The sequence below is a fragment of the Heptranchias perlo genome, chromosome 2, assembly GCF_035084215.1.
Source record: "Heptranchias perlo isolate sHepPer1 chromosome 2, sHepPer1.hap1, whole genome shotgun sequence".
NCBI classification, from domain to species: Eukaryota; Metazoa; Chordata; class Chondrichthyes; order Hexanchiformes; family Hexanchidae; genus Heptranchias; species Heptranchias perlo.
In genome coordinates, this window is record NC_090326.1 from 17,345,938 (window position 1) to 17,354,902 (window position 8,965).

Genomic DNA, 8,965 nt, shown 5'->3' on the forward strand with positions numbered 1-8,965 from the left:
TTGTAATGTAGGAAACGCGGCAGCCAATTTGCACAAATACCAAATAGTAATGACCTAATAATCTGAATCAGTGAGGTTGATGAGGGATAAATATGGGCCAGGACACCGGGGAGAACTCCCCTGCTCTCTTTTACATCCACCTGAGAGGGCTGACAGGGCCTCGGTTTAACATCTCATCTGAAAGACAGCACCTCCGATAGTGCAGCGCTCCCTCAGTACTGCACTGGGAGTGTCAGCCTAAATTTTGTGCTCAAGTCGCTGGAGTAGGCCTTAAACCCACAGTCTTCTGACTCAGAGGCCAGAGTGCTACAACTGAGCCACGGCTGACACTTGGCTTGCTTAAAAACGGTTAAATCTTTAACTCCTTTCAGTTCGGATAAAAGGTCATCAGCCTGAAACATTAACTCTGTTTCTTTCTCCACAGATGCTGCCTGACTTGCTGAGTTTTTCCAGCATTTTCTGTTTTTATTTAAAATCGTCCCCTCTATTTTCAATGCTTTGTGGACACCACTAAAACTGGGCAAGTCTGCCGGCTGATTTACCGAGCAGTCTTTAGGCAATCACTTCATGGCTTTTGATGAGAATTAGTTTACAACCAATAGTTGCATCAACCACTTTATTTTTCCATTTCAGATTCCTTTGGCCCTCTGTAAACGGCCAACATTAAAACAGTGGGGAGGGAGAGAAGTGGTGTCTGAATAAATGTTTCCACATTTTCCAGTAACAGTTTGGTATGTGAACCCCCTACCTGCTCAAGACCATTCTGTTAATATGAGCAACACGATAATTATGTCTAATACTAGTCCTCTCCTCCCCGCCCGACTGAGAAAAATGCATCATCTTCCAGTGGTGGGGGTGATGGAGGGGTGGCAGGATGTGGATTGATGCCTGTGAGCAGTGAATTCGTCATTTGGGCTGTGTCCAGTCAGAGAGATTGGAGAACAAGAGCTGCACCCCCTCCCCCCACCCCACTCCCGGTTAGAATAAAGAAGGAAAGGACTTGCATTTATATGGTGCTTTTCACCGCCTCATGACGTCCCAAAGCGCTTTACAGCCAATGAAGTACTTTTTGAAGTGTAGTCACTGTTGTAATGTAGGAAACCCGGCAGCCAATTTGCGCCCAGCAAGGTCCCACAAACAGCAATGTGATTCTGTTGATCTGTTTCAGTGGTGCTGGTTGAAGGATAAGTATTGGCCAGGACACCGGGGAGAGCTCCCCTGCTCTTCTTCGAAATAGTGCCATGGATCTTTTACATCCGCCCTAGAGGGCAGACAGGGCCTCAGTTCAACATCTCATCCGAAAGCCGGCACCTCTGACAGTGCAGCACTCCCTCAGTACTGCACTGGGAGTGTCAGCCTGAATTTTGTACTCAAGTCTCTGGAGTGGGACTCGAGCCCACAACATTCTGACTCAGAGGACATAAAAACATGCATGAAGAGGCAACAGATTTTACAGGTGATAGTTGAAAGGCTCTTCAAAAGTGCCCAGACATAATCACTGCTCCTCCACTTTACATTCACTTGGCTGTAACAATGAACATCGGGGATTTTGGGGTGAGTATTTCAGCTAAGAGTTTATTTGCAAGGAGAGGAGACTGTGTCTGGGTCATGTGCAGATTAAAGCTTCTGCTACGATGCCTTGACTGCGTGCTATAGACAGATCCTGGAGTTGACGTTCCTTTAGGCCCATTTTCGAGCCTGAAATGCGCTCCACGCACAGAACGTGTCCCCTGACCTGGAGGCCCAAGGCCGACTCGAAATTGTGACACTTGCACAGCTATCTTTACCAACATGGTGGTGCTTACAACACAGGTGCAGATTGGGCTTGGGACGTTGTGACACAAAATTGTTTCTTTTGAGCCAGTTTGGTGCCCAGAGATCGTGCGCAACAAAGACCAATTTCTACCCCCACCCCTTGTTCGTGGTCACTGGGGAGGAGATTAGTCCTGGACCATTGTCATCTCTATAACATCATGCATAAGTGACACAACAATAAATTTGTGCTGCACTTTGGTGCAATTTATGTCATCTCATTACATTGCTGGCAAGCACAAAAAAAAGTGTTCCAAACACTTTTGTAAAGACATTACACATTTAACCCTGAATTCTGAACAGCGCCTCCTCATGGATGAGTATCATAAAATCTTACAGCACAGGTGGAGGCCATTCGGCCTATCATGCCCATGCTGGCTCTTTGAAAGAGCTATCCAATTAATCCCACTTTCCCATTCTTTCCCCATGCAAATGTTTCCTTTTCAAGTATTTATCCAATTCCCTTTTGAAAATTACTATTGAATCTGCTTCTACCGGACTTTCAGGCAGTGCGTTCCAGATCACAACAACTCGCTGTGTGAAAAAATTTCTCCTCACCCCACCCCTCCGGCTCTTTTGCCAATTATCTTACATCTGTGTCCTCTGGTTACCGACCCTCCTGCCGGTGGAAACAGTTTCCCTCTATCTACTCTATCAAAACCCTTCATGATTTTGAACACCTCTGTTAAATCTCCCCTTAACCTTCTCTGCTCTAAAGGGAACAATCCCATCTTCTCTCATCTCTCCACATAACCGAAGTCGCTCATCCCTGATTTCTATTCCCTACACCAATGCTTTTTTAAGGCCTTACTATATGAAATACACCATCTGGGGCCAAATTCTAGGCAATGGACTCCTCTCCACCAGGAAGTGTGTAGGGACTCCCAGAATACCTTAGGAAACGCTCAGCTCCTCATTCCAGGCTGGATTCAAACTGGTGAGGGGGACAACATTCGAACACATTCCACTGCCCAGTTCCCAGCCTTGAATTCTTAAAAAATAAATATCGGCACTGACTTTTTATAATGTGTATATTACCATTAACTTTCCTGTCTCTGAAAGGCATTTTTTTTTGTGAAGGAGAAAGGTTATCTCTTGATTGATGGCCAGAGAACATGATGTAAAGCAGTACCAGCAAAACAAATGGAGTTGGTCATTGACCAAGGGAGAACCAAGAGTTCTTTATACAGCACAGTTGGTGCTGGTGTGAACAGTTGGATTGTGGGGTCCATGGTCATTTATGGGTGTACGGCAGCTGCCAGCCTTTCACCTTGTGTCTATATTTAACCCGTGTCACTCCTTTTCTTCAATCATTCCCCTTTCAGTAATGAACAACTGCACTGACCTTCATCACAGCTGCCAGGTACTTTATTTTTAACATTTGTTAGAAGTGACTGTGCTTAGACAATGTGTGACTGATTCCTGTCATTCTCTTTCAGCAGGACTTCACACTCTCTGTAGAAAAGAAATATAGAACATTGGTCCCATGGAGGAGAGATCTGCTTCAGAGTAATGGAGCTGGGATCCACTGTTCCCAACGGAGGTACATTTTATTAAACCATGAATCACTCTTTACACAAGAGTCTTCAAAACCAGAGCTAGATTTAAATATGTGTACACACTGGTTAAAGTGACCATCTATAACTTGTCATGGGTAGACAATGAAGGAAAGAAAGATTTGCATTTATATAGCATCTTTCAAGACCTCAGGACGTCATAAAGCACTTTACAACCAATGACGTACTTTTGAAGTTAGTCACTGTTGCAATTTGTGCACAGCAAGATCCCACAAAAAGCAATGTGATACTGACCAGATAACCTGTTTTAGTGATGTCGGTTGAGGGATAAATATTGGCCAGAACACCAGGGAGAACTCCTCTGCTCTTCTTCAAATAGTGCCATGGGATCTTTTACATCCACCTGAAGCCTTGCAATGTGAAGCCTTGCAAGATTAAAAGCAAAAATTGCAAGTGACAGACTCCTGGTCGTGATCAGGCAGGAGTTTAAAAAACATATATCTGGGAAACTTAAAACACATTCAGAAGGCTCTGATATATATATCCCTCGAAAGGAAAAAGTTGCAAATGACCATAGAGAGTTGGCCAAAGACCCCAGGAAAGTAAATACAAATGAATGATACACATTAGTTTCTGGTGGGCACGGAGCTGGCAAGGGAAAACTGAACGGGCACTGTTCAGGCACAAACTACATTAACAAGACTAAGTGGAAATCAAGGCCAATCAGCAGCATCTTTAATCCTTTGTACTATCGGTTCTCTACAACATGTACAACTCTGACTTATACATGGAAGCTGTAAAGTGCTGCCAACTTATCAGTATTGAAAAGCCGTCTCAGATTGTTTGTAGATTGATGCCAGGAAGTGTATGTTACAACTACTGTAATGTAAACAAATGCAAGATATCAATCACTGACTGGTAGAGGGGTATTACAAGGTTATTTTTGGAGCAAATATTACTGTTTGTTTACTTACTTGTAATTTTTTAAAATATATAATCCATTTACATTACCAATGTGGTACCACCAGTTCCATTGGAGGTGAGGCAATCAGGCCTGTCCCCTATTGGCCAATGAGGCAGGATTGCTTGGGATCTTCTCCAGCCATTGGACCTCTGGCTAAAAGTCAGAAGCAGCTTTAACATTTTAAAACAACTGTGAATGTGTTGCTGGTGATGTAGAAACTGCATTCCAGAACCACTTCCTGACTTGCTGATATCTTCCTCAGCGAAATTCCTTCATTGCCTTTATTCCTTTATGCTGTGTCATAGGGACAGGAGTAGGCCATTTAGTCCGCGAGCCTGTTCCGCCATTCAATTAGATCATGGCTGATCTGTATCTTAGCTCCATCTACCTACCTTGGTTCTGTAATCTTTAATACCCTTGCCGAACAAAAATCTATCAATCTCAGTTTTGAAATTTTCAATTGACTCCCAGCCTCAACAGCTTTTTGAGGGAGAGTTCCAGATTGCCACTACCCTTAGTGTGAAGAAATGCTTTCTGACATCAAACATTGAATGGCATAGCTCTAATTTTAAGGTTATGCCCTTTGTTCTGGATTCTTCCACCAGAGGAAACAGTTTCTCTCTATCTACCCTATCAGCTCCTTTTGATCATCATTAACATCTCAATTAAATCACCCCTTTATCTTCTATATTCCAGGGAATACAAGCCTAGTCTATGCAACCAGTCCTCATAATTTAACCCTTTTAGCCCCGGTATCATTCTGGTGAATCTGCTCTGTATCCTTCCTGAGGCCAATATATCCTTCCTGAGGTGCGGTGCTGAGAACTGAATCCAGTACTCTAAATGTGGTCTCACCAGAGCTCTGCACATCTGTAACATAACTTCCATCCCTTTGTACTCCAGCCCTCTTGAGATAAAGGCCAACATTCCATTAGCCTTTTTAATTATTTTTTCTACCTGTCCACTAGCTTTTAGTGATTTCTGTACTTAGACCCCTAAATCTCTCTGAACATTCACAGTTCATAGCTTCTCACCATTTAGAAAATACTCTGATCTATCTTTCTTAGGTCCAAAGTGGATGACCTCACACTTCCCCACATTGAATTCCATCTGCCACAGTTTTGCCCACTCACCTAATCTATCAATGTCCCTTTGCAACTTTCTGCTCCTATCTACACTATTTACTGTTCCACCTAACGTAGTGTCGTCAACAAACTTAGATATTCGGCTCTCTATTCCTTCATTCAAGTCATTAATAAAAGCTGAGTGTCCAGTACAGATCCCTGGGGGACACCGCTAGTCACATCCTGACAATTTGAGTACATACCCATTATCCCTACTCTCTGTCTCCTACCTCCTAACCAATTCCCTATCCAAGCCAATAGATTGTCTCCAATTCCATGCTCTCTCATTTTTGTTCACAGTATCTTATGTGGAACCTTGTCGAATGCCTTCTGGAAGTCCATATAAATTACATCCAGAGACACTCTCTTATCTACCACGTTAGTTACCTCCTCTAAAACATTCAAATAGGTTCGTTAGACGTGATTTACCCTTTACAAATCCATGCTGGCTCTCTCTGATCAGCTCATATTGGTCCAAATGCTCAGTCACTCTGTCCCCAATAACAGATTCTAGTAACTTCCCCACAACTGACGTTAGACTAATTGGCCTATAATTTCATGGTTTATCTCTCCTATCGTTCTTAAATAATGGAGTGACATTGGCAATTTTCCCATCCAGGGGACAATTCCTGAATCACCCTTCCAATTCCTAACTCTAAGGCCTAGATACCATGTTTGTTAGCTCCCATTAACTATAGTAGCTTCTGGGCTATTTATTTAATTTCATGTACAGCTGTACTCTGCCTCACACAGAGCATTCTGAGCACTTGTCATTGTCTATTCAAAAAAACAACAAAAAAATTGACAGCTACTTTTCACAAAAACAGAAGCTCTTTAAACTCAAAAGTTATTCCTGACTATATAATATATTTACCTATATATCTGTATCTCTCTCTCTCTGTATATATATAAATATGTATATATCTATATATATATATATATAGATATATACATAAAGAAATAAAGAAATTGCATTTATATAGTGCCTTTCACAACCTCATTACGTCCTAAACGTTTTACAGCCAATGAAGTATTTTTGAAGTGTAATCGCGGTTGTAATGTAAGAAACGCATCAGCCATCTTGCGCAGAGCAAGCTCCCACAACAAGTAATGTGATAAATGACCAGATAATCTGTTTTAGTGATGTTGGTTAAGGGATAAATAGTGACTCTTCTTCAAAATAGTATCATGGGATCTTTTATGTCCTCCTGAGAGGGCAGATGGGGGCCACAGTTTAAAATCTCATCCGAAAGATATAATCTATATATCTAAACATATAGATATATTTATGTGTATAGCTGTAAATTTTCTTCACAATCCTTTATCCTTTTGTACTACTGTTGCTTTTTAAAAATTATTCTTTGGGATGTGGGCACCGCTGGCGAGGCCGGCATTTATTGCCCATCCCTAGTTGCCCTTGAGAAGGTGGTGGTGGGTCTTCTTCTTGAACCGTTGCAATCCATGTGGTGAAGGTTCTCCAACAATGAGTAGGGAGTGCCAGGATTTTGACCCAGCAACGATGAAGGAATGGTGATGTACGTCCAAGTCGGGATGGGGTGGACTTGGAGGGGAACTTGGAAGTGATGGTGTTGTTCCCATGCACCTAGTGCCCTTGTCATTCTAGGTGTTGGAGGCCATGGTTTGGGGGGTGCTGTCGAGGAAGCCTTTGTGACTTGCTGCAGTGCATCTTGTAGATGATACATACTGCAGCCACGGTGCGCCGGTTACTGTTTCAAGATTCTGCATGACATAGGACCTAGGATACAGTAGAAAAGAATTTGTGAGATGTCCGACTTTAGGATCTATTGAGTCGGTGGCCCTAGGGCCTTGGTGTGAGCAGGTTCATTTTAATTACAGTAATTATCAGGATATATCCACCATCTTGTATGTATTTTAATGCAACTGTGAATAACATGTCAAATAAAGACATAACAGGATGGCTTGTGTGCTGATGCTGGTCTTCCTTCAGTCTTACGCTGAGCATTCTATATAATGTACATTATTGTTGACTTCTATTTTAGCTCATAAAGAAGAAGAAAAATGAATGAAAGTCACTCATTTATTCTGGAAATGCTTGAAGAAGTGACACCTCAATGGACATGCTTCATTGAAGAACTACGAGTAGATGAATAGGGTTAAACTAGACTTAGGCTTGGAGCCTGATGATGAATTGTCTCGGGATCAGCAGGAGCTAAAAATGCTGGGCACAGCTGGGCAGTCAGCTCAGTCGCAATGATTCTTTTTCCTTTTTTCCAGCCCATTCCTGAAGACAGAGTATGTTGCCACCTCTCCCAGGGCAAGATTCAGGTTGTCAGCACTCATTTCAGCACAAACTCTTAACACTCGACAGCAACAAGTGACCATCGTAAATCACATACGCCCAGAGAGGGTTTTCAGCGGCATTTCAACAGGTGAAGGGCAGTGCCTGGCTTCTTGTGTTAGAATATTGGACATGCTACCGTTGCTCTTCAGGGCAATTTTTACCAGATGAGAAAAATTGGGCGTGCCACAAATCAGACGTGCTGACGTCTGCACCTGACTCTCTGATCTGTGCTCCCGGCGACTGAGGCTCAATGCCTGGAGCTTCGTCTGCTCAGAATTTAACCTCAAACCTCGTCCAATACTCCAACATTGCCAGTAATGTTGTATTGTAAATGAGGTCGCACCAGACTCTGCGGTCGTACAGCGTACCACCTTAAGAGATGTTTTTCCCCCTCCGCACAGCATTTTTTCCCCATTGCTGGTAAAAGCCTTCCACAGGTATCAGGGGCGATTAGTAGCCAGAATATGAAGCAGTGAATTTTAACCAATCTATGTTGCAGTGGGACTGCCCTCCAATGTAAAAGGGCCTACACCAGGCAATGGTCAAGCACGACATACAACAACAACTTGCATTTATATAGCACCTTTAACGTAGAAAAAATTCCCAAAGTGCTTCACAGAAGTGTAATCAGAGTCTGCAAAGGGACATAGACAGATTAAGTGAGTGGGCAAAAAGGTGGCAGATGGAGTATGATGTGGGGAAATGTGAGGTTATTCACTTAGGTAGGAAGAATAGAAAAACAGAATATTTTTTAAATGGTGAGAAACTATTAATTGTTGGTGTTCAGAGAGGCTTGGGTGTCCTGGTACAAGAAATGCAAAAAGTTAGCATGCAGGTACAGCAAGCAATTAGGAAGGCAAATGGCATGTTGGCCTTTATTGCAAGGTGGTTGGAGTACAAGAGTAAGGAAGTCTTACTACAATTGTATACGGTTTTGGTGAGACCTCACCTGGAGTACTGTGTACAGTTATGGTCTCCTTATCTTAGGAAGGATATACTTGCCTTAGAGGCAGTGCAATGAAGGTTCAGTAGATTAATTCCTGGGATGAGAGGGTTTTCCTATGAGTAGAGATTGAGTACAATAGGCCTATACTCTCTGGAGTTTAAAAGAATGAGAAGTGATCTCATTGAAACATATATGTTTCTGAGGGGTCTTGACAGGATAGAGGCTGAGAGGTTGTTTCCCCTGGCTGGAGAGTCTAGAACTAGAGGGCATAGTCGCAGG